The sequence below is a fragment of the Rattus norvegicus genome, chromosome Y (assembly GCF_036323735.1).
Source record: "Rattus norvegicus strain BN/NHsdMcwi chromosome Y, GRCr8, whole genome shotgun sequence".
Lineage (NCBI taxonomy): Eukaryota > Metazoa > Chordata > Mammalia > Rodentia > Muridae > Rattus > Rattus norvegicus.
The window spans coordinates 28,853,887-28,880,217 of record NC_086040.1 but is presented as its reverse complement, the minus strand read 5'-3'; the positions used below and the strand labels follow the sequence as shown (position 1 = coordinate 28,880,217).

Here is a 26,331-nt window from a genome sequence, read left to right as displayed (position 1 = left end):
GATATGTTTTTGGAACATAATATAGTAACAAATACAAAAGCATTGAATAAATAGTGGCAGAAGACGAGTGTCATCATCTAAAATGTACCTTACCTTCAGATCCAGTGTTTTCTTTCATGTAGCAAGAATTCAATTTACCTACTCTTCCTCAGTATTTTTCAAACTCTCATTGACTCTAATTTCAAAGCTGTATCCTATAACTAGCATGATTGTTAAATTTCAAACCAAGAACAGTGCATGTGTCAATCATTTTCCGCCTTTCCTTATTTGTGTTTTATTCTGTTCCCAAAGGCCATGTTGTGTTGAAGTTATGAAGAATTTCTTGCTCCTTTGATGAAAATTTTCTGAAAGCATAGATTATTCATATTTGTAAAATACTGTTGATATGTTTAATAGTACTGGATATTATAGTTAAAATCATCTGGATTAGGAATTTTTGCATGTATATCATAACACACTAAAATACTAAAGATTAAAAGTAGAAGAGCTAGAATTTATCACATGTTTTTACTCTTCTAGGGTTTGTAAATTTACAAAATCTGAAAAATGACTTCTTTCTGTGAAATTCACATTCATGAGCTATTAAATTCTAATCAAAGAGTGTGTCAGCACCAATAAACTTGGATTAAATTATAATTGCAATACAAAATGTTTGTAGTAAGTATATGGGCAAATAATTTGTCTGAATATACTAAATAAGCATGTAATATAATCATAGGTTTGCTCTTCATTAAATAAGTACTCCCATTTATAACTTAAAAAATACAGATATTAAAGTGAGTTTTGTTATATAACAGCTAATAATGGTCTTAGTAATGGATTAAATCACCAAACAATGAACAGTAAGTAGGAATGTCTAGTGAGTTAGAGGTTCTTTCAAGCATCTTCAAGGGGCTAAAATAAATTCCTTTATAATTCTCCTAAATCCACTTATCATGAAATATTCCACATCAGAGTAAATAACACCAACATCTTTTCTTTTGCTCAAAAAAAGACATTGGCTTTCTTTTCTTCCTGCCCACACCACACTCATTCTTCTACCAAACACAACAATTTCCAACATAGCTCTCTGATATGACTCTTTTTCATTATCACTGACAGTACTTCCAGATAGACTTCAAAAACATCCTTAAAATTATTCTCTGTATCATCTCATAATACATAAATAACCAGAGTCCCTTCTATATACATTGTGAGTTAAACAAACTTATTTAAAACTGTTCAATGATTTCTAAGACATTTACAGTAAATAAAAATTATATGTCTAATACTGTTCCTATATTCCCATATGAGACATTGCCTAAGCTTCAGCTTTATTTGGACCGCTCTTCTATCTCTTAGTCAATACAAACTACTATCATATTTACTTTTTGGAAATGTCAAGCTCTTTGTCCTTTTATCATCCTTCTATTTACTGTGATTTTGCCCAAAATATAGATCAACTATATTTCATCTAATCTAACTTAAATGTCACTTCCTTATGACAATCTCCATGACCATATTTTTAAAATAGATTCTTCAACTACTTGCATACTATCAACTGTAACAGACTGATTTATGGATTCATTTCTTTCTTTTTCTTGAACTATAATGCAATTTTTATAAAAGAAAGTTCATAATACATTTTATTCATTCCTAATCTATACCACTATTATGGACCTGATACAGTAATGGAGACTTATTATTTATTACATGATTCAGTAAGTTTCAAAAATAAACTTTATACTATTCTTCATTTTAATAAATATGCATCCCATTCATTGGTTAGTCCAACATGTAGTAATTATGTGAATTCTTCAATATATTACAATTCAATGACCTAGTTGACATTGCCTATATATTTTAATTTGTCACAGATAGTCTGTGTCATATTCAACACAATACTGTGTTCACTGAGCAATTATCTCATCTGGCAATATATTTGACATGAAAGAATGAGATCCAATGAGGAAATAGATGGACTTCCAGGAGTGCTGACTCACTTAAGAGCACAGGAGAGACTTCTTCTTCTCAGAGGTAACTTCCTGCAGTGCTCAGAACCCACGAATGGAGGTGTAGTCTGTTACAGCATACTTTTGTTTCTATCTATTCCATATAGCTGAACCTGATCCACAGTTTTTGGTACACAAAAAACTCCTAACCCAAAACATCCGGAAAATCCCAGACAAAATGACAAGATAATACCTAAGGATAATAGGTATCGTAGAGAATGAAGAATCCCACTTTGAAGGGTCAGTAAATATCTTCAACAAAATTATAGTAGAAACCTTCCCTAACCTAAAGAAAGAGACAACCTTACACGTACAAAATTCAAAGAGAACTCCCAAAAATTTGGAGCAGAAAATAAATTTCTTCCATCACATAATAGTTAAAATATAAAGTACACAAAACAAAGAAAAAATATTAAAACCAGTAAGGGAAAAAAGGTTGAGTTACATAAAAAGGGAGACCAATCAGTATTCCACACTTCTTAAAATAGACTATGAAAGCTATCAGGTCCTGGGCATATATCACACAGATCATAAATGAACAAAAATGTCATCCCAGGCTGCTATAAAACCTCTCAACTACCATAGATGGAGATTCCAAGATATGCCATGACAAGAGCAAATTTACACAATATCTTTCCACAAATCCAGTCCTACAAAAGATGAAAGGTGGAAAATTCCAGTACAAGGCAGGAAACTACACCCAGAAAAAGAAAGAACACAATCTACTTTTAAAACACAAAAGAAGATAATGTAGGTAGCCACAGAAACATAATTCGACATCTAACAAGAAAAATAATAGACAAATCCAATCATTTGTCTCTGATATCATTAAACATCAAAGGACTCAAATGCCCCTGAAATGACATACACTAGAAATCAACTGCCCTGGAATAGAAACACTTTATTCTTCCTCTGTCTGCAATGGAGGGGTCAGAGACATAGCTATCTGATGGAACAAAATCTAGAATTGACCTTGTGACTGAGGAGTGTCTCAAACAGTCAGCCTCTGCTGTAGTGTACCTGAAACTGAATCCTTGTGAACAAGAATCCATAGAAGATTCTCACTTTGTTCGTGGCTGACTCAGGTATACCATTCAACTAATAAAGACCAGAACTTGTTCCTCAAACCTTATTGCATAGCCAATACAACTTTGACCACCAAAAAATCTCCAAGAACAATGGATTGACGTCCCATGGCCAATGAATAAAAGTTCCACCCTGGATACAAGGCCACTTATCTAAGATACTCACCAGAAAGGTAAATATCCCTCACACCCATACCTGTGCTGCTAATTGTAAGTTTAAAAAAGGATTAGAGACAGTGACTTCACACAAGATTTCAGAATAAACCTCAGATTGCTGTCACGTCTGTAGTGGAGTCCTTGGAGATAAGAATTTTCTGGAGTTCTCTGAAAATGTAGAGGCCTGGAGTGATGGGATCATTGTTTTTTAAAGAAGGTAATCATGGATAGTCCCCTACTATCAAACCGGATTAAGACTTTTCTCCTTTCAAAAACATTGATATTTTTTATAGGCCTTAGAGTTACCCATTTGACAAAATGGTCTCTCAGAACCATCCCTTCTGCTTGGGGCCCATGGGATATTTTACCTCGGACCAAGGAGCATTGATCCCTCTGGTGAAGGTTCACTGAAATCCAAAAGGAGGGAGCAAATCCTGGAATCTTATGCTACTTCCTTGAGTAAAGTCACATGATATGTTGTGAAGTCATCAGTCTGGTGCTCATTTCGTTTTGGTTGAATATACTTTTAGGGGGCAATCATGCTTAGGACACCTCAACTTTTCATGAATCATGTAATCTATATTCAGGCTCTTGCATATTCAGCTAAAGATGTGGATATGCTAGACTGTGCGGTATCATTAGAAGATGATGCAATGCTAGGACCTCCTGAGCTATTGTAAGCAATTTAATTTTTTCTCAACTACAAGGGGAATATGAATACTCTAATCAATTCTCCTGCTACAGGGGCATCAGCAACTCATCTTTACTTGGTGGTACTCATCCATTCTTTCTTTGATTAAGGAGGCATCATGTGTTATCCCTGAAGGAAAGGTTACTTCAGATCATTCTAGTTTGTCCAAAGTAGGTTTAGATATTAATTTAGGGTGAGGAAACCCACACTAGTTCCTGATATTATGGACTGTGCCACAGATATGTTTCCTAATTTTTCCCAGGTTTCTCCTTCAGTTCAAGGTAAACTTGGGTTTCAATTGGGATGCAATGAAGAGCCCCTGAAAAACATATTCTGCAAAGTAAGATGAATATATTCTACTTTCTTTGAATAAGAAAATCTAGCAATACCCTGTAAGTTGAAAGGGGCTTAATACAAATTATTTTGATGAAGAACATACAGAGAAGGAAATGAAATGAAATCTCACACAGTTTTTTTTTCTTAAGGAAACTTTAAATTAATATCCCCTGACAATGGTTTCTTCCGAGAATCCACTTCTATCCATAGGATCTCAGTTCTATTCTTCTAAGAGGTCTTAATGTTTCCTTTCTTACCTGGATGGCCAGGCATAGATAAATGTTTGAAGGAATGGAAGACCACGTGGACATGATGTCCTCAGACATGTCAGTGCAAATCTGAGCCCTAACCTAAGTTCTGCCTTTAAGGTTTTTCACATAAAATGGAGCAGTTTCATCTTTGTTGTCGATGATTATCCTGCTTCTGAACAGCTTGTGCAAAACATAAATCCAGAGATTACCACCCAATATGTAAGAGCAAATTCCCTAATTTCTGGCCAGCACGCCTCAGAGTACCCCGACACATAGTTATTCTGGACTGTGAAAACAGTTGCACTTGACTGCCTTCTTCCAGTACCCAAGGTAAACTTTTGCCTGAAGGATTCTGTGACCTTCTCACTCTTCCCAATCCTCCTAAAATGTTCTCTCTGAATAATGGGCCCTTGACTTTCCAACAAAGTAGTTGTATCCCTAACTGATTAAACATATTTTCAAAAGTGACTCCTTCTATAATCCAATGACTCTGCTCCACTCCGGTTGAATTCCCAGAGTCGTAGTTTAGAATCAGAGTATATAACCCTTGCAAACTGCAATAAGACAAATCAATAGAAATGTAATAATTTCAACATTTCTGCTTAGATCTTAACAGCTGAACAAACCAGAAGAATTAACCTAGCCAAAAAAAATTATCCAAAGCCTTTGGCAGAAGAAATATGTTCCTGTCTTTTCTCTCCTGCATTAACAGAAATTATGAATATATAAACCTCTGAATGAGAATTTGAAACTTATGATTACGGCTGGAAACTTTATCCACTGTATAAGGTACCAGGAAGCTTTTCTCTTGACAGAAGTGTGTATGACACCTATATACACTATGCCTGAAGAAGTTTCTCTTCATTTTCAATAGGGCTTTAGAGTTTTCCTCTCTTACATGGGGTTCACTTTACCCAGTGTTAACTTACTCCTTCTGATTATATTGTAGAGCATGTCAGTACTCGCCTAAGTATAGCATTGCCCTAGACCCTTTATGATAAAGGGGCTTAAAACCTGTTTGAAGCCTTACATGGGCCTTTTATTTTCCTATACCCATCAAGTGGTTTTGTCTTTTCTCCTTAAAGGTCTGCCAGACCTAGGGAGTGTTATACCTCGCATCCTACATGAAAGACCATCTAGCATTCGTTGTCTTTCCAGTAGGATTGTGGGCCATTTGTCTACTTCAATCCACTAAGTCGATTTTAGACCCTCAGCTTCTGCGAATGGGGGCTAGGGAAATGAAATTCTATTGAAAGGGCTCTAAAAATTATTCTCAGTGCACATCAATTGTCTCAGAACTCCTCCCTGTGTACTATGTGAATTTTGGAGTACCTGTGGAACTAAAGAATTACTAGAGCTGCCCTTCGGCCCATGCCACTCAACACCCCTCTAAAGAAAGTTTGCTTAAAACTAACCTCTTTATTCAATGTATTCATACAACACATATGCAAACAATGGTATCTTATATTTCTCTGCTTCTAAATCCTAGTTCAGAAGACACAAAGCTAAATTGACTCTTATACCATGTGCCTTAAAGTAGGTCATCAAAATATTCCTATATTTTATTCACATATGTTTGCAGCTGAACACATCCTTGAAGAAACATCACCGCTTCCTGAACCACTTATACTTTTGTTGTGACCATTGCCTGGACTAAAAGATATATATGTATACATATAGGGAACATACTTAGAAGTTACTGAAACAGAGTCAGAACATTCCTCCAAGGTCCAGTGTAGCCGATAACCTTCCCCTGCTGACCATGGGTGAAGTTGATAATTCTTTTCTTCAAAATATGACTAGGGTCCTCCACATTGTGAACCAATACATTCAGGATTTCACTTTAGCTAAAGATCTTCTCAGAACTTCCCATTCTGTAAATCTGTTCTCAGAAATCTCCTGTTCTGAGATACATCCTAGACTCATTCCTCTTTGAAGAGGCCCTGAGAACTACCCTGAATGATGATGTGACTCCTTCCCCATCAGTGTGGCCTTGGATCTTGCTCACCTCTTGATGGTGTACACTGCCTTTGACCAAATGAAACTCATACATTGCTTTATTCACAAGGTGACATGAGACATGCTTTTTCAAATAATAGTGTGCCAAAGCTTGTATTCTAAAGCAGTCCCTCATGACTTTGAATTACCTCACATGGATATACTCTAAATAATAGAGAATCAAGGCTTTTACCTTTTACCATTGTGGATAGGGAAATATGTTCTTCCATCGGGTTTGAGGTCCCAGATCCTATATATAGAATCATTGATTGATTCCAATCAAGCCAATCACTAGAAATCAAGAGCACCCTTTGTTGCTACCCATATATGGACATATTAAGACAAACTAAATGAGCAACAGATCCAGAGACAGTCATCCAAGCTGTTTAAAAAAGGCTTGGGTTGTTACCTAAACTTCCCCAGATTTAATACAAGATGTAAAATTTCTACCAACTAAAGAAGTATAGAAATTGAAGGGCATTGTTGGAGAAAATCCTTCACCAAATCAGGTTACAATGACATCCATGTGTCACAGGATGTTTCATGCTACCAACCCCAACTCCAAGGGTTTTCTAACACATACCATTGCACAATCAGATCTCAAAGTTTTCTCTTTCTTAAAGGCGTCGAGATCTTCCTTTTTCCCTCAGTTACCTAAGTCATTGAACAGAATGTCAGACCTCCCTCCTACAACTGAGCCTACTCTACTCATTCCCTGGTTGCCTTATGTCTTCTCAAGTACTCATATAAAGGAAAGAACCCCAAATTTTGATTATTTGAAAGTGGGCAGAAGTCACTTCACTTCTGACTAAAGAGGCCCCATGGTCTCATGGCATACCTCTGTAGAAGCCAGAATCAGATTCAATAACATGTAGTTCAATGTAGTACAAAATGGGACCTTCAACCACAAAAACTATAGGCAGTCAGTTCATGGCCAAGGGTGTATATGCTATGGAATGATGCTCACGAGATATGTCAGGTTTGGCTCCTAAGGGCAAGTCTCATTGATTCCATCTATACTTGTGAGGAGTTTCAGTTGTAGCCTCTAGCTCTGGAAGTCCCAAGAGCATCACTTAATTACAAGGACATCTTATACCTGATTTAAACTCATTTTACTTAAGTGCCAATCTTGACCAAGATTACCAGGCAATCCTGATTGCGATTTCGCAGTGGGACATCATAAGATACTTGTTGTAGATCAGAGGGCAGAGTATAGAAAGCTAAAATTAACATATATGCAATCTTACTACAGATGGTTGTCAGAAATGCAATTTTTCCATCTCTCATTTATGGATGTGTACACATGTACACTTATATATATATCATATGCACATATATACATCACACACACACACACACACATATATATATATACACACACATTATACATAATATATATACATCATATGTATACATTTACACATCTTATTTATACACATATGATATATATATACATATATATATATATATGTATCGATGGAGCATCAGAGTTCAGATAATCACTTACCCTGATGGAAGAGCATGCTAATGGAAACTGGAAAGAATAATCGGAAGAAAATTAAGCAATACCATACTGTTTTCCCACCACCAAAGGTGAGCTAGAATTTTTCCTTCTTCACAGTTAGGTGACTAGATCTTGGTAATTGGTTAAAAATGGCCAGGCACTTTCTTGTTTAGCAAAGCAGTTCAGGATGACTCCATAAGTTGCAGTTATGAACACAGGTTACTAAAACTGCACCTATTTCCTAGCCATCTCAACACCATCCCCTTTAGATGAAGGGGAATCAGCACTTCACTTTGATTGGTGGCCTTCAGGTCTTTATTTTTTGACAAATAATACTTTACACCATCCCCTTCTGTATAAGATCTGTTATAAGAAGGACTGGAGTTTACTATTGAGATCTCATATTTTTTTTTTTTGCCCAAGAGGACCAAGATTAAAGAGTCCTTAGAGCATACTCAACCTTCTAATAGGGAGCTTTAGTTCAAGTATAACCCTCTAATAGGGAGCTTTAGATCATGTTCATCTAATAATGGCCACTAAATAAATATAGGTTTGGCCAAAGGTACTTCACCTAATTATGATCTGTGTTAGCAAATCGTGAAACTTTCATTATCTCTCCTATATACCATCCTTCATGCTTATACCCATGTCGTTGATGATTAGCTTCAAGAGGACTTAGAGACTGAAAATCATGACTGCTGAATAATACTAATGCTTGGACCCCGGTTAGAGCCTACCATGGTGTAACTGAAGATGTGAATATGTAAAGTAGCCCTAGCTTTCCTGCTCAATTTAGGCTTGAAAACTCCCTTATCCTAAAATAGGTTTGTCACTTTAAGCAGTTTCTACATCTTCTTTAATATTCTACTCTTAAACATCATTACTTTAAATCACCAATTTATGTCCACTACATATCAAATGTATATTCTGTATATAAGTGTCTGCTATCTGTCTTATAAGACTGACAGTTCCTGAGATCATCTCTGGCACCCAGGTCTAAAACTCCACTTCTAGTCAAAAAGGTCCTCAGTAGCTAACCTATTTGACAAAGAATGATTCTGAACTATTCTACTTTTGGTGAAAGATGGCACAAAATTTACACTTAACTGTGTCTCATATTCAAAACATCCTCTAGGAAGGACATCAGAATGATACCTTTTGCTCCAGTTGTTCTCAAATTCACATCTTCTGTCCAAGAGGTCTGTAAATGTCATCATTTCAAAGAAGAGATTCAGTGTCTCTCCTTTTCCCTATGGGAGTATCAACACTCCACAACTACTCAAAGTATTTCAAGTTTTTTCTCTGTATAGTGGGCAAGAACACTTTCACCAAAGGACAACATTGGCCTGAAATATCTTCTTTTGCCCAAGGGGTACTCATGCCTGCACTCTCTATTGGCCATCTTCAGCACTTCTTCTCTTGATTTTGTGAGCCTGCTACATCCCAACTGTCTAGGACTACATACAAACTTCTTCCTGCTAAAGGTATTCTGAGACATTCCTCCATGGAAGAAAGGGGTTTTGATCTTTTCTTGTCTGACAAAAGTCTTCAAAGCCCAAAGACAACTGTTGGAATAAAATGCAACCTATAGGACTGATGCAAGAATTACTACCTGGACTTTCAAATGGCATGAAAATATATGGACATTCTAAATACTGAAAAAGAATAGGAAGCAGATCAAGCAATACTGGATCTTCCTCTGCTCCACGAGGTACTTACATTTTCTCCAGCATGAAATGGTCTTTCTTATTATTTTAAAATAATTTTACAGAGATTTTACAGTTCTAACAAACAGGTATAGAATATCTCCTTTGCACATTTTCTCAGAAATCCCGGTGATGTCCACGGTGCAATAACAAATTTTTCCCATGAAGTCTTGCATATTACCTTTTTGAGGACTGACACAACAGTCCTACTTCTGTTCAAGTTCCCTACCTCCACCATCTTACCCAGTAAGATTTAGCCTTATACAATTAAGAAGACTCCAGGAGGCCAAGGAATTACCACAGATTCCCCATATGCCAAATGTATTTCCTCTCTTAAATTTCTAAGTTTATTGTCCTGGGAAACACTGTTCTGACCGAAGAGATCTCAGAGAAATCTGGACTGAGTTCTCAAACAAGAGTCTAAAAGCAAGCATAAATCCGACTACTGTCTTCATTGTGTTCCCTTACACAGAGATGTCATTTCACATGCAGAGGAATGTGTAGATGGATATATATTTGAATAAGACACTGAACCCAACACTACTCCATTAGAGCCTTGTACAAGACTTCTAAGACTGTTGACTGCCTACCATGGACATTCAAATGTGTATTCTTTACTGTGATTTCCAGTTTGGAGTTGCTGAAGTAGTGTTTGGCTGGAATGTTCTATAATTTTCAAGGTATCAATCAACCTTCAACTTCTGCTCAGTAGTGCTCCAGACATAAGAGGAAGAGAAGCTATGCACATTCCATACAGTCTAGGGGAGATCCTTTTTCACCCTTCTACTTTAGAACATCAAAAATCTATTACATTTTCCTAGAGGGACAGCAACAATTCCTCTCCTGCACACAAGGAAATTAGATATGCTTCCACCTATTCAAAGGAATCTGAGTATCCTCTTTTCATTTATTTGATTTTTTAATTTAAATTTCAAATATACCCTTTCTTGGTTTCCTACTCATAAGACATCTATCTGCTCTCCCTCCCCTTCTTCGATAATGGAGTTCCCATCCACATCATCCACCCGTCTAGTCTTTCTGACCTTCCTTACACTGGGAGTCCAAATTTGGAAGGACTAAGAGTTTTTCTTCCCCTTTGTGCCCAAAAAGGCCATCCTGTGCTACATATACATCTACAGCCATGAGTCAATCCTTGTATATACTTTGGGTGATGCTTTACTCCCTGGGACCTATCGTTGTTGGGCATTGCTGTCCTATGAGGCTGCAAGCCCCTTCAGGTCTTTCAATCGCTTCTGTAATTCCTCCAACAGGTGTTCCAATGTCAGATTAATGTTTTGCTGCTAGCATTCAAATATGAATTTGACCTGTTCTGGCTGTGTCTCTCAGGAGACAGCTATATCCAGTTCCAGTCAGCATGCACTTCTTAACTTCAACAATCTTATATAATTTGGTGACTGTATAAATGTATATGGGCCACAGGTGGGCAATGAAATCCTTCAGTCTCTGCTTCTACCTATGCCTCCACATACCCTCCTGTGAATGTTTTTTGTTCCCCCTTTTAAGAAGGAGTGAAGCTTCCATACTTTGTTTATTCTTCTTGAACATCATGTGGTCTGTGGATTATATCTTGAGGAATTCGAACTTTTGGGCTAAAATCCACTTATCAGAGATTGCATACTATGTGACCTTTTCTGTGATTGGGTTACCTCACTCAGGGTGACGCTTTCTAGGTCAATCCATTTGCCTATGAGTTTCATGAATTCATTGTTTTTAATGCGGAATAGTAGAACATTGTACAGATGTATCACATTTTATGTATCCATTCGTCAGTTGAAGACCATCTGGATTCTTTCCAGTTCCTGGCTACTATAAATAATACTGCTATGAGCATAGTGGAGCATGAGTCTTTGTTGAATGTTGCACCATCTTTTGGGTCTATGCAGAGTACAGGTAGAGCTGGGTCCTCAGTTAGGGCATTATCCAATTTTCCCAGGAAACTTCAGAATGATTTCCAGAGTTATCGTACAGGTTTGCAATCCCTCCAATAATGGAACAGTGTTTTTCTTTCTCCATAACCTCACCAACATCTGTTGTCACCTGAGTTTTTGATCTTAGCCATTCTGACTGGTGTGAGGTGGAACCTCAGGAGTGTTTTTATTTTTATTTCCTTGATGACTAAGGATGTTGAGCATTTCTTGACATACTTCTCAGCTATTTGTTATTCCTTAGTTGAGAATTCTCTGTTTAGCTCTGTACCCCATTTTTCATAGGATTGTATGGCTCTCTGGTGTCTAACTTCTTGAGTTCTTTGTATATTTTCGATATTAGCTCTGTATCAGGTGTAGGATTGAAAAAGATCTTTTCCCAATCATTTGGTTGCTGTTTTGTCCTAATAACAGTGTCCTTTGACTTACAGAAGCTTTGTAGTTTTATGAAGTCTCGTTTCTGATTCTTGATCTTACAGTACAAACCAGTGGTGTTTGGTTCAGGAAAATTTTCCCAGTGCCCATGTGATCAAGACTCTTCTCTACTTTTTCTTCTATAAGTTTCAGTTTATTGGGTTTGATGTAGAGGTCTTTGATCCACTCATACTTAAGCTTTGTATAGGGCAATAAAAATGAATCGATTTGCATACTTCTACATGCTGCCCTCCACTTGTTGAAAATCCTATCGTTTTTCATTGGATGGTTTTAGCCTCTTTATTAAATATCAAGTGACCATTTATGTGTGTGTTTGTGTTGGTGTCTTCAATTCTATTCCACTTATCAACATTCCCAGGAATCTGTACAAATACAACTTTTTTGTCATTGTTCTTTGCTTTTTAATCACTATTGCCCTGTAATACTGCTTGAGGTAAGGAATGGTGATTCCCCCAGAAGTTCTTTTATTGTTGAGTACAGCATATGTATGTTGTGCCATCACTTGTATTAAATTCTTAAAAGTCTTTAATCTTTCTTTATTTCTTGCTTGACAAGTTATCTTTGAGTAGAGCACTGTTCAAGTTACAGTTATGTGTGGGCTCACTGATGTTTTTGTGGATATTTAAGACCAGCCTTAGTTTGTCACGGTTTGATAGGATGCATGGACTTACTTCAGTCTTCTTCAATCTGTTGAGTCCTGTTTTGTGACTTGATATATGATCAATTTTGGAGAAAATACTATGAGATGCTGGGAAGAATATATTATTTTGTTTTAGGATTAAATATTCTATAAATATCTGTAATGTCCATTTTGTTCACAACTTCTGTTAGTTTGTCTAGATCTTGGTTTAATTTTTGTTTCCATGATCAGTCCATTGATGAGATTGTGGTGTTGAAATCTCCCACTATTATTATGTGAGGAGCAAATGGGTGCTTTGAGCTTTAGTAAGGTATCTTTTAGGAATGGAGGTGCCCATGTATATGGAGCATACATATTTAGGATTGACAGTTACTATTGGTGGGATAATCTTTTGATAAATATGAAATTTCCTTCCTCACCTGTTTCGAAAACTTTTGGTTGATAGTCGATTATATTCCATAGTAGAATGGCAAATCCAGCTTCCTTCTATCAGACCATTTGCTTCAAAATTTGTTTTCTAGCCTAATACTCTCAGGTAGTGTCTGTCTTTGTCTCTGAGTTGTGTTTTCTACATTCAACAAAATACTGGGTCCTCTTTATGTATCCATTCATTTAGTCTATGTCTTTCTATTGGGGAATTCACTCCATTTTGTTAAAAGATATTAAGGAATAGTGATTGTTGCTTCTGTCATTTTTGTTGTTAGAGGAAGAGTCATGTTTGTGTGTCTCTTTTCTTTTGGTTTCATTGCAAGATTAGTTTGTTGCTTTTTCTAGGATGTAGTTTCCCTCCTTGTGTTAGAGTTTTCTACCTATTATCTTTCGTTGGGCTGGATTTGTAGAAAGATACTGTATAAATTTCGTTCTGTCATGGAATATCTTCGTAATTCCATATGTGTTAATTGGGAATTTTCCTGGCTATAGTAGACTGGAATGGCTTTTGTGTTCTTTTATGGTCTAGAGTATTCCAGGATCTTCTGACTTTCATAGTATCTGGTGAGAAACCTTGTGTAATTCTCATAGGTCTGACTTTATATGTTACTTGACTTTGTCCCTTATTGCCTTTAAACTTCTTTCTTTATTTTGTGCATTTGGTGTTTTGACTATCATGTGATGTGAGGAATTTCTTTTCTGGTAAAATCTATTTACAGCTCTGTTGGCTTCTGGCATGTTTTTCGGCATCTCTGTCTTTAGGTTGGGGAAGATTTCTGCGATAATTTTTTGAAGATATTTACTGGCCCTTTAAGTTGGGAGTCTTCACTCTCTTTTATACTTCTAATTGTAACATTTGATCTTCTCATTGTGTCTTTGAGTCCAAATGACAGGTAACTTGGAGCATAAAAGTTGGTCTTATCTCTGCTTTCAAGTGTGTAGGCACCCTTACCAACTGGTTTTCAGCTCTCAGCACAGCCAGAAAACAATAATGTCCTTCAGCTGAATTCTCTTAGGTCCCTGTGTAAATATTGTGTACCTACTTCAAATGATAATCTCTGAAAGCCTATTTTATCCAAAATAGTTTTGTTGCATATGTGTGTGTGTGTGTGTGTGTGTGTGTGTGTGTGTGTGTGGTTGGGTGTGTGACACATGTCCAGCAGACTCTGAATGGCCATTCCTTCAGTCTCCTATGAACAATCTCTCCCTACCCCTCTTATGGATATTTTATTTACCCTTTTAAGGGAGGAGTGAATAATCTGCATTTTGGTCCTCCTTCTTGAGTATCATGTGGTCTGTGCATTGGATCATAGGTAACTTGAGCATTTGCACTGATATCCAATTAAAAATGAGTGCATACTTTGTTTTTCTGTTATTGGGTAACCACCCTCAGGATGATATTTTTTTAGGTTCATCCATTTGCCTATGAATTTCATGAACTCATTATTTTGATAAATGAGTACTAATCCATTGTGTAAATATAGGCCATTTTCTGTATCCATTCTTCTGATGAAGGACATCTGGGTTAATTCCAGCTTCTGGATATTATGAATAAGGCTGCTATGAACATAGTGTAACATGTGTCTTTGTTGTATGTTGGAGCATCTTTTGGGTATAAGCTCAGGGGAGGTATAGCTGGGTCTTCAGCAACTGCAATGACCAATTTTTGAGGAAACTCAGGACTGATTTTCAGGGAGGTTGTACCAGTTTGCAATCCCAACAACAATGGAGGAGTGTTTCTCTTTCACCATATCCTTGCCAGCATCTGCTGTCACCTGAGTTTTTGATCTTAGCAATTCTGACTGATGTGAGGTGGAAACTCAGGGTTGTTTTGATTTGCATTTCCTTTATGACTAAGTAGGTTATACATAACACAAATCGTTCTAAGAAATGATGTTACCCTAACTGTTGGTCTGTATATAGCTCTGTGCCAATTGAACAATTTCTATCTCCTTCTTCAAAGTTCAAGTCCAAGGATATCCTATACCCAGTATTGCTTCTGGAAGTGAGTAATTAGCTCACAATTTCTGTAGGAAATTTAGACCAGGGTATCACAGGGGCCTCAACCGCTGAGTTGAGTTTCTTTGTTTGGATCCCAGTTGAATGACTCAGGTTGCACTCTTGGAAGAAATCTCCACACATCAGGGTCACAGTCCATGATGAAATGTATAAGTTGCTCAAACTGGTTAGGATTTCAAATAGATGATGCTGTGGCTTAACAATATTATAGGGTAAAAATTGAAAGACCATTCAATATGACCAAGGCTTGGAGAGAAACATTTTCAATAGACTAACTCTAATTGCAAATTACCAGATTTCATTGTAAAGACAATGTATACAAGAAAAAAAACACATCCTGTTTGACTGATGCAAGGGAAAACAAGAATGCAGTTTAATAAGAGTAAAGAATATGCAGTCAGCTAGGTCATTTTGACTCTCATTTTCTAGAAGAGAGTTGTGTGCTCTCCCACAAAACTTTTCAGGACAAGAGGTAGAAACCAGAGACAGATGCATGTGGGAAAAGATGGAGAAATATTTGCCCACATACTCAATGTACAAAGAAAATAGCTAAACCCATGCGGAATGACAAAGGGTGCAAATCCATCAGGAATGTAGATTGTTATCTAATGAGGTGCTTCTTATGGGTGAAGCAAATAAGACAGGGTAGTGAAGAAGGTATTTACACATGGTTGTCTTTATAACCATAACCAGTTGTAGAAAAATGATTAATAATTGAAATCAATAATTCCTTTGTATTTTGTTAACAAAGTTTTTCTATAGATTTTTGTGTTTTCTTTCATCAATTTCTTCATCATGCAATATAATACCAATTAAGACGATACCAATGGTTTTCATATTCGTTTCAAATTTGAGATACTGAAAGAATGTGCCGTAGAACACATTTCCATCGATTCTAAATATGTACCGTGTTTTAGATTGTAGAATTGATGATTATATCACATCAGTATATCTATGATATTGCAAAATATATATTGCATTTCTATTGGATGTAGGATCATTCTATTTTATCAAGGCACCATTATAAGCTGGTTATTATTTTCATTTACAAATTATTCACAACATAAGGATATATGATGTAATTTTAAGTTGACAAGAAATAGACTTTTGATGGCTATTTTTGGTTGCCTACTTGACTAAAGCTGGAATTATCTAAAACCATAAAATAATGGCCCTACCTCTGAGGTAATGCACTTTCATTCAAAGTGAGAAGATCTACTTCTATTCTGAATACTTGAAATACAAAAACACTCCTTGAATCCAGGTATTTAATCCAGCTACAATGTTGGCAATTCCTCCTAAAGGAAGCCTATATAATGACATGGAAGTTGCTCTTATCCTGGTTGCTCTGTCTTGCTAGCAAGTCTATTTCATTACTGGCATTAAATCTTTTTTTTAAATCCTTATTAACTTGAGTATTTCTTATTTACATTTCGATTATTATTCCCGTTCTCAGTTTCAGAGCCAACATCCCCCTAACGCCTCACCCTCCCCTTCTATATGGTCTTCCCTTACCAAACCTTCCCCCATTATCACCTTCACCCCCAACAGTCATCTTCACTGGGGGTTCAGTCTTAGCAGGACCAAAGGCTTCCCCTTCCACTGGTGCTCTTACTAGGATAGTAATTGCTACCTATGAGGATGGAGCCCAGGGTCAGTCCATGTACAGTCTTTGGGTAGTGGCTTAGTCCCTGGAAGCTCTGGTTGCTTGTCATTGTTGTTCATATGACGTCTCGAACCCTTCATTCTCTTCTACATCTTTCTCCAATCCCTTCAAAAAGGGTCCCATTCTCAGTTCAGTGGTTTATTGCTGACATTTGCATATGAATTTTGTGAATTGTGGCTGTGTCTCTCAGGACAGATCAGCATCCGGATCCTGTTTGGATGCACTTCTTTGCTTCATCTATCTTGTCTATTTGGGTGGCTGTATACATATGGGCCACATGTGGGTCAGGCTCTGAATGGGTGTTCCTTCTCACTTTGATCTAAATTTTGCCTCCCTATTCCCTGCCAAGGGCATTCTTGTTCTCCTTTTAAAGAAGGAGTGAAGCATTCACATTTTGATCATCTCTCTTGAGTTTCATGTGTTCTGTCCATCTAGTGTAATTCAAGCATTTGGGCTAATAGCCACTAATCAATGAGTGCATACCATGTGTGTTTTTCTGTGATTGGGTTACCTCACTCAGGATGATATTTTCCAGTTCCATCCATTTGCCTACGAATTTCATAAAGTCATTGTTTTTGATAGCTGAGTAGTATTCAATTGTGTAGATGTACCATATTTTCTGTATCCATTCCTCTGTTGAAGGGCATCTGGGTTCTTTCCTGCTTCTGCCTATTATAAAGAAGGCTGCTATGAACATAGTGGAGAACATGTCTTTTTTATATGTTGTGGCATCTTTTTTGTATATGCCGAAAAGAGGTATAGCTGGATCCTCAGGTAGTTCAATGTCTGATTTTCTGAGGAACCTCCAGACTGATTTCCAGAATGGTTGTACCAGTCTGCACTCCCACCAACAATGGAGGAGTGTTCCTCTTTTACCACATCCTCACCAACATCTTATATCACCCGAGTTTTCATCTTAGTCATTATGACAGGTGTTAGGTGGAATCTCAGGGTTGTTTTGATTTGCCTTTCCCCTATGACTAAAGATGTTGGACATTTCTTAGGTGTTTCTCAGCTATTCGGCATTCCTCAGCTGTGAATTCTTTGTTTTGCTCTGAACCCCATTTTTCAATAGGGTTATTTGTCTCATGCAGTCTAACTTCATGAGTTCTTTGTATATCTTGGATAAAAGCTCTCTATCTGTTGTAGGATTGGTAAAGATCTTTTCCCAATCTGTTGGTTGCCATTTTTCCGAACCAAGTGTTCTTTGCTTTACAGAAGCTTTGCAGTTTCATGAGATCCTTTTTGTCGATTCTTGATCTTAGCACATAAGTCAATGGTTTTTTCTTCAGGAAAATTTCTTCAGTGCTCATGTGTTCGAAATGCTTCCCCATTTTCTTCTCTTAGATTAGTGTATCTGGTTTGATGTTGAGGTCCTTGATACAGTTGGACTAAAGGTTTCTACAAGGCAGTAAGAATGGATCAATTTGCCTTTTTATACATGCTGACTTCCAGTTGAACCAGCACCATATGCTGAAAACGCAATCTTATTTTCAATTGGATGGTTTTGGCTTCTTTCTCAAAAATTAAGTGACCATGGTGTATGGGTTCATTTCTGGGTCTTCAGTTCTATTCCACCAGTTTATTTGGCTGCCTCTGTCTCAATGCCATACAGTTTTTATCACTGTTGCTCTGGAATACTGCTTGAGTTCAGTGATAGTGATTCCCAAGGAAGTCCTTTTATTGTTGATGGTAGTTTTAATTGTTCTGTGTTTTTTTGTTATTCCAGATGAATTTATAAATTGTTCTGTCTAACTCCATGAAGAAATGATTGAAATTTTGATGTGGATTGGAATAAATCTGTAGATCTCTTTTGGTATAAAGGCCATTTTTACTATATTAATCCTGCCAGTCCATGAGCATGGGAGATCTTTCCATCTTCTGAAATCTCCTACAGATTCTTCAGAGACTTGATGTTCTGGTCATATGCTTATATTTTTTACTTGCTTGGATAAAGTCACCCTGAGATATTTTATATTATTTGTTGCTATTGTGAAGGGTTTCATATCCCTAGTTTCTTTCTCCGCTTGTTTAACTTATGTGCAGACTTATTATTATATCCGACAACTTTGCTGAAATTATTTATCAGGCTTTGCAATTCTTTGCTGGTACTTTTGAGGTCACTAAGTATACTATCTTATCATCTACAAACAGTGCTATTTTGACTTCTTCCTTTCCAATCTATATCCCTTTGACCTCCTTCAGTGTCTGCTTGCTCTGACTAAGATGTCTAGAACTATAATGAATAATTTCTGAGAGACTGGGTAGCCTTGTCTAGGACCTGATGTCAGTGTGATTGCTTTAAGTTTCTGTCCACTTAGTTTAATGTTAGCTATGTATTTGTTTTATAGGTTTAGGTATGGGCCTTAAGTTTATGTACTTTCCAGTACTTTTATTATGAAGGGGTATTGAATTTTGCCAAATGTTTTATCAGCATATAATGAAAGGATCATTGGGTTTTTATATTTGAGTGTGATTATATAATGGATTACATTGATTGTTTCCATATACAACATCATCCCTGCATGCCCGGGATAAAACCTACTTGATCATGATGGATGATTGTTTTGATATGTTTTTGGACTCGGTATTTTTGCAAGGATATTCATAAGGGAAATTGGTCTGAAATTCTCTTTTTTGTTGGGTCTTTGTGTGTTTTAGGTATGAGAGAAATTGTGGCTTCATAAAAGCAATTAGGTTGTGCTCCATCTGTTTCAATATTGTGGAATAGTTTGCAGAGTACTAGTATGAAATTTTCTTTGAATTTTGGATAGATTTCTGCACTAAACCCATCGTATCCTGGACTCTTTTTGGTTCAGAGGCTTGTAATAACTGCTTGTATTTTTTTTAGCAGTTATTGGTTGTTTAAACGGTTTTTCTGTTTTTTTTTTTCTGTTTTTCTGTTAAATCGCTTTGGTACCTGGCATTTGTCTAGAAAATTGTCATTTTTCTCCAAATTTACAAGTTTTGTTGAATATAGTGTTTTGTAAGACGATCTGATGACTTTTTTAATTTGCTCTGATTCTGCTGTTATGTCTCCCTTTTCATTTCTTATTTTGTTAATTTGGACACACACTGTGGGCCTTCAGGTTTGTCTGGCTATGGGTTAATGTATCCTGTTGATTTTTTAAAAGAACCAGCTTTTGGTTCTGTTCATTCTTTGTATGGTCCCCTTTTTTCTACTTGGTTGATTTCAGCTCTGAGTTTGATTATCTCCTGACTTCTACTACTCCTGTACATATTTACTTCTTTTTCATCTAGAGTTTTAGGTGTGCTGTCAAGTTCCTGATGTATGCTCTCTCCTGTCTTTATGCAGGCACTCAGAGATATTTTTCCTTTTAGCACAGCTTTCATTTGTCCCAAAAGTTTGGGTATATTGAACGTTAATTTTCATGAAATTCTAAGAAGTCTTTAATTTCTTTCTTCATTTCTTCCTTGACCAAGTTATCATTGAGTAGAGCATTGTTCAACTTCCATGTATATGTGGGTGTTCTTTCCTAATTGTTATTGAAGAACAATCTTAGCTCATTGTGGTCTGATAGGATGAATTGGATTATTTCTATCTATCTGTATACTTTGAGACCTGGTTTTTGATTGATTATATGATCAATTTTGGAGAAAGTGCCAAGAAGTGGTGAGAAGAAGTTATATCCTTTTGTTTTATGATATTCTATTTATGATAGTATGTTCTAAAATATCTGTTAAGTCCATTTTGTTTATAACTTCTGTTAGTCTGTCTATGTCTCTGTTTAATTTCTGTTTCTGTGATCTGTCCAGTGATGAGAATGGGATATTGAAATTTCCTAATATTATTGTTTGCAATGCAATACTTTCTTAGAGCTTTAATAAGGTTTCTCTTATGTATGTAGGGGTCCTTGTATTTGCGGCATAGATTTTTAGGATTTCGAGTTCATTTTGGTGTATTTTTCCTTTGATGAATATGTAGTGTACTTCCTTATGGATTTTTATGACTTTTGGTTGAAAGTCGATTTTATATGATATTAGATCTTCAGACCATTTGCTTGGAAAGTTGTTTTCCAGTCTTTTACTCTGAGTTAGTGTCTGTCATTATCTCTGGTGTGTTTCCTGTATTGCAAAACGATGGGTCCTCATTACATATTCAGTTTGTCAATCTGTGTCTTTTTAGTAGGGAATTGAGTCCATTGAAGTTGATGGATATTAAGGAATAGTGATGATCACTTTCTCTTATTTTCATAATTGGACGTTAGTTTACGTTTGTGTGCTTCTGTTTATTTTGTTGTGAAAAGAATAATTTCTTGCTTTATCTATGATTTTACTTGCCTCCTTGTATTGGGGTTTGCCACTTAGAGTCCTTTGTATTACTGGATATGTAGAAAGATATTGTGTAAGTTTGGTTTTGTCATGGAATATCTTGGTTTCTCCATCTATGTTAATTGACAGTTTTGCTGGATACAGTAGCCTTGGGTGGCGTTTGTGTTCTCTTATTGTCTGTATGCCATCTGTCCAGGATCTTCTGGCGTTCAAAGTCTATGGTGAGAATTATGGTGTAATTCTGATAGGTTTGACATTATATGTCATTTAACCTTTCCCTTACTGCTTTTAATTTTTTTTTTGTTTTGTGCATTTGGTGATTTGACTATTATGTGATGGGAGGATTTCCTTTTCTGGTCCAATCTATTTGGAGTTATGTAGGCTTTGTGTATGTTTATGGACATCTCTTTCTTCAGATTAGGGAAGTTTTATTCTATAAATTTGTTGAAGCTATTACTGTCCCTTGATGTTGGCGGTCTTCACTCTCTTCTATACCTGTTATTATTATGTTTGATTTTCTTATTGTGTCCTTGATTTCCTGTATGTTTTGGGCTAGGAGATTTTTCTGTTTTACATTATCTTTGACAGTTGTGTCAATGTTTTCTGAGGAATCTTCTGCTCCTTAGATTATATCTTCCATATCTTTTATCCTGTTGGTGACGCTCACATCTATGACTCCTGGTCTCTTTCCTAGGTTTTCCATCTCCAGGGTTGTCTTCCTTTGTGCTTACTTTATTGTTTCTATTTCCATTTTTAAATACTGGATGGTTTTGTTCATTTCCTTTTCCTGTTTTGTTGTTTTTTCAGTAGTTCTTTAAGGTACCTTTTTGTTCCCTCTCTATGGGATTCTACGTGTTTACTTCTGTATTTTCTATTGCCCTGTATTTTCTTAAGGGAGTTATTTATGGCCTTCTTAACATCCTCCATCGTCATGATAAAATGTGAACTTAAATCTAGATCTTTCTTTTCTGGTGTCTTTAGATATCCAGTTTTTGCTTTGGTGGGAGATTTGGGCTCTGATGAACCCAAGTAGTCTTGATTTATGTTGTTTGATTTCCTGTGCTTCCCTCTAGCCATCATCAGGTTGCTCCTGAATTTAGCTTGTCTTGCTCTTTCTGACAGTGGCTTGACTTCCTGCTTTATTGTTTTTTTTTCTTTTTATTTTTACCCTGTTATGGGAACAGAGTATTCTGCTCTCATGTGTGCAGTTACTCCTCTCCACTGGCTTTAAGCTGTCCTTGTGGGCAGGAAGCAGAAGGAACTTCCCATATTTCTCCTAGGACCTTCTGTTTGGTGAGGTGGCATAGAAGGAACAAGGTGTTTTCCTCTTGAGTCAGGAACTTGGCAGAGTGTAGACTCCTCTGTTTTCCCAGGAGTGTCTGCTTTACTGAAGGTCTAGTTCCCTACCCTCAGGATTTGGGGGCAGGGAGTTGTTTGACCAGTTTCTTTCAGATCCAGGCACAGTCTGGCACATGATACTCCTGCAGTTTTACTCCTCTTATATTCCTGTGTCCAGAGGCACTGCTCTTTTGTCTTGGGCCAGAGATGTGGGAAATGGAGGGCAGAAGTGGCAGTCTCTGTGCCTTGTAGGCTCATTATTGCCCACACCCCTGGGTTATCAGCTCACTCTCCCAAAGCATCTGGGAGCAGGGAGCTCTAGGTCAGGAGTAGTAAAGCTCAGGAGCCAGCTAGAAACTGGAAGTGCCTTCTCCCAGAGGAGTTCTGTTTTTTCGTGTCCTGAGTCCACCAATCAGGTCACTTAGAGCAGAAAATTTTGATTCACCTCTGGTCTCAGTCCTGAAGACGCTCCTCGGGCTGACTTTCAGCTCTCTATGAGAGCTGCAACCAGAAATGTTCTGCCCCTACTGCTCCTAGGTCCCTATGCACAGGAGGCCGAGATGGAGCTAGGTGTTTGTTTTCTTTTTCTTAAGTCAGGAATGTGAACAGAGTTCTCAGGGGTTTCTGCCCCTCTGATGGTCTATGTATTCCCCACCCCAGAAGAAATTTGGGTGTAGGATGCGGTTTGGACCAGTTCAGATCCAGGTGCAGTTTGGACTGCAGGGCTCCTGCAGCTTGGCTACTCCTATATTCATGTGTCCAGAGGCACTCTGCAGTTTCCTCTTCGGCTAGGGATGTGTGCACCGGTGGTCAGAAGTGGCAATCTTTCCTTCCCTATGGTCTCAGTATTGCCCACTCTTCTAGGTGATCAGCTCTCTGTCCCACAGAGTTTCCAAAGCTGTTTCAAATGTTAATTCCCTATCCTACAGTTCTCCAGTCTTTCCAATTCTACTCCAAAGTGTGTTGGAGAAGACCTCTCTGGTCAAGGGGATGTAAAACAGGCCCCATCAGACAAAGAGGGCTGCAAAAGTTCTTGTCTTAAAGGTAATCTCAGTGATTTCTCATGTTCTACAAAAGGATTAAGTCCTGCCCCCTCTCCATATGAGACTTTACTACCTTTGCCAGCTGTCAAAGCAGGGCAGAGAGTTATGTCCATTCACAAAGATAGTCAAAGATGTCCTCCATCTCCACCAAAGTCCCTTCTGCAATCTGCTTCGGGTATAATGAGTTTGAAACCTGATTCTGCTGACTAAGGGGAATTCAGAGCTTCCCTATTAAACCAAGAGGAGCTTCAGAGTCCTCCAATAATAAAATTGGGCTTAATTCATCACTTATGGTCCAAGGGGTACAAAATACAGTCACAAATCCCCACGTGAACCTCATAAGACACGTACAAGACCAAGCAGAGACAAAACTTTCTGCATGTACACCATTAGATCAAGGACCATTGCCAGTTTCAGAAGGGGCTCTTGAGAGTTCCACACCCACTCAAGATGTGGAACAAAATTCTGAGTTCACTCAAGGGACTCTTCTTCCTTCTGCACATAAAAAATGTGATTTAGCACCCTCAACATCTCACCCAGTATTTCTAATGTCCCTATAAAACAGGGATTTATTCACATATCCTCTACCACCAAAAAGGATCCTCCCGACTTGTCATAAGGGCCAAAAGAGTCAAGTTTATCACAAAACACAGTCAATGAACCATGCAGACTCCATATTTATACAATGTAGAGAGAAGATAAACAATTCCCTACCTCCTCAGTGGACTGGAGTCATTCTTTCCTGAAAGGAGAGGCTCCAAAATGTTCCACATATACATCAGAGATGCTAGAATTTCCCAAAGTTGACCAGTATTCCCTGAGTAATACGCTATCTTATAAAGAGACTGTGGGACAAGAAACATCTACAAAAGGAATTCTACCCACAGTCACATCTTTAGAAATGGCTTGTGGTTGTGACACATGTACAAAAGATGTTCTAGGACATATTCCATCTGAAGAGAAGGTTACGGATCCAACCATATGTGAACGAGAGTCGGGAAACATGGTAAGCAAACACCAGTGTCTGTAGGATCCTCGACATCTGAAGAAATGGAATCCTTGGATTCCATTTGTGCAAAAGAATGCATACAACCTCCGCAAATTTCACAGTAGGCTATAGGAACTTCCTTATCTCCTCAAGATCAGCCATCTTCCCCAACTAAAGAAGATGTTTCACACTCTTCCAAATGTGCACAAAGGGTTGTCAGTCCTTCTTTATACCCACAAGCAGACTCAGAACATCTGCCAAATACCCAAAAGGCTCTGGATTTTACCTAATCTTCTGAAGGTTCCTTGGAACCTGTTTTGTCTATCAAGAAGCCTAGGGATCCTGACACTTCTATACAAAAGTCTGTTTCCTCTTCTCCAGTGAAGAAATTTTTCATGGAACTTCCTCAATTACACAACAATATCTAGAAACATCCTTATCTGCTGCATGAAGCTCTAAGACATCTCACATATGTCCATGATGCTTTAGGAGAAGTCACATCTTCAGAAGTAGCTCTAATACCTAACCCCCATTCTGACATCACAGTCAGGATTTCTACACATATACACAGCACATTAAGACCTTCCTCATCTGAGAAGGATGTCTTATGATCTACTGCATCTAAACACCATGCTTTGCAACTATGCCCATCTACCCAAGTAGATTTATTTCACATGTCCACTCTGGGAAGAAATAGTAGACTATCTCCCTCTACCAAAGTCGATCACAGGCCTCCAGTTTCTAGAAACAAAGGGTTAAGATTTGATCCTACTGAAGGAGTCTTGAGAAATTTCTCCTCTAAGGAAGACAGTTTCAACTTTCTCCCTTCTGCTAAAAGGGAACTTGTGCCATCTTCTGTTCTCAAAGATACACCAAAAGCTACAACTACTCCTCAGTTTGGTCCCACACCTTCTCAATCTATCCAAAGGGCCTTGAAATTTTCCAAAAATGATGAAATAATTTTGGAAAGTTTCCAATCCTTACAAGAGTATGCTGGACATTCCATATTTTCCCAAGATGCTCTCGTAATTCCTCCTCCAACCAAAAAGGTATGTTCACTGTCTGCCCTAGAGTTTCAGGGAATTTCTTCACCACTCTCGAGGGCTCCAGAAAGTGTTCTACATCCTCAAAGTAATTTGTCATTGTGGAAATTAGATTTCAAAAATACAAAAACTTTTTTATATATCCAACGGTCTGAGGGAAAGCCCACACTGAAAAAAAAATCAATTAGACATTGTGCCATTAACCAAAGTATATCAGAAAAATTCCTTGTCTTCTAAAGCATCTAAAAAACAATCTGGTTCTAGCATTTTTCCTGGGAAACATTTACCATCAGCCAAAAAATCCCCAGGAACATCAAAATCTAAAAAGAAACTTTTCCATCTGCCCAAAGGTCTTTAGGATGTTCAGCAACTACTCCAAGAGCTCGGTTAACCTAGAGAAAAAAAGAACTAAAGCCATCCTACCAGGGTGTTTTCCCAAGAAACACATATTTCTTCTTTTCTATTATACCATGACAGAAGGCCATCTTCCTTCTCCCCATCTCTGATCTCTTCATCCTATTTGTCCTCCCTTCCAAATGGCTCTTTACTCTGAATTAGAGGCCAATTAGTAAACCATAGAAATATGGAAGGAATATCTGAGAGGCAGTGGCTGACATGACAACACTTGTGACATCACAGATGAAGCTAGGGCTCTCCACGATACCAGAGATTTTTCAGGCAGGGCCTAATGATGAAGTCACTGAGAACTGCCATGGCCTACCTGCCGAACAGCTTTCCTTACATTGACCAGATTTGGAGGTGGCCTCTCCAGG

General features: G+C 37.5%; 1 long non-coding RNA gene across 1 annotated transcript in view; it reads right to left on the bottom strand.

Annotated features, from left to right (window-relative positions):
* Positions 1-249: 249 nt before the first annotated feature.
* The window catches only part of LOC134484377 (uncharacterized), an 84,317-nt gene continuing 58,235 nt past the window's right edge, over positions 250-26,331 (bottom strand). The window contains exon 3 of the long non-coding RNA XR_010061789.1: positions 250-344. This is a non-coding gene — a long non-coding RNA (uncharacterized LOC134484377). The remainder of the gene's footprint in view (positions 345-26,331) is intronic.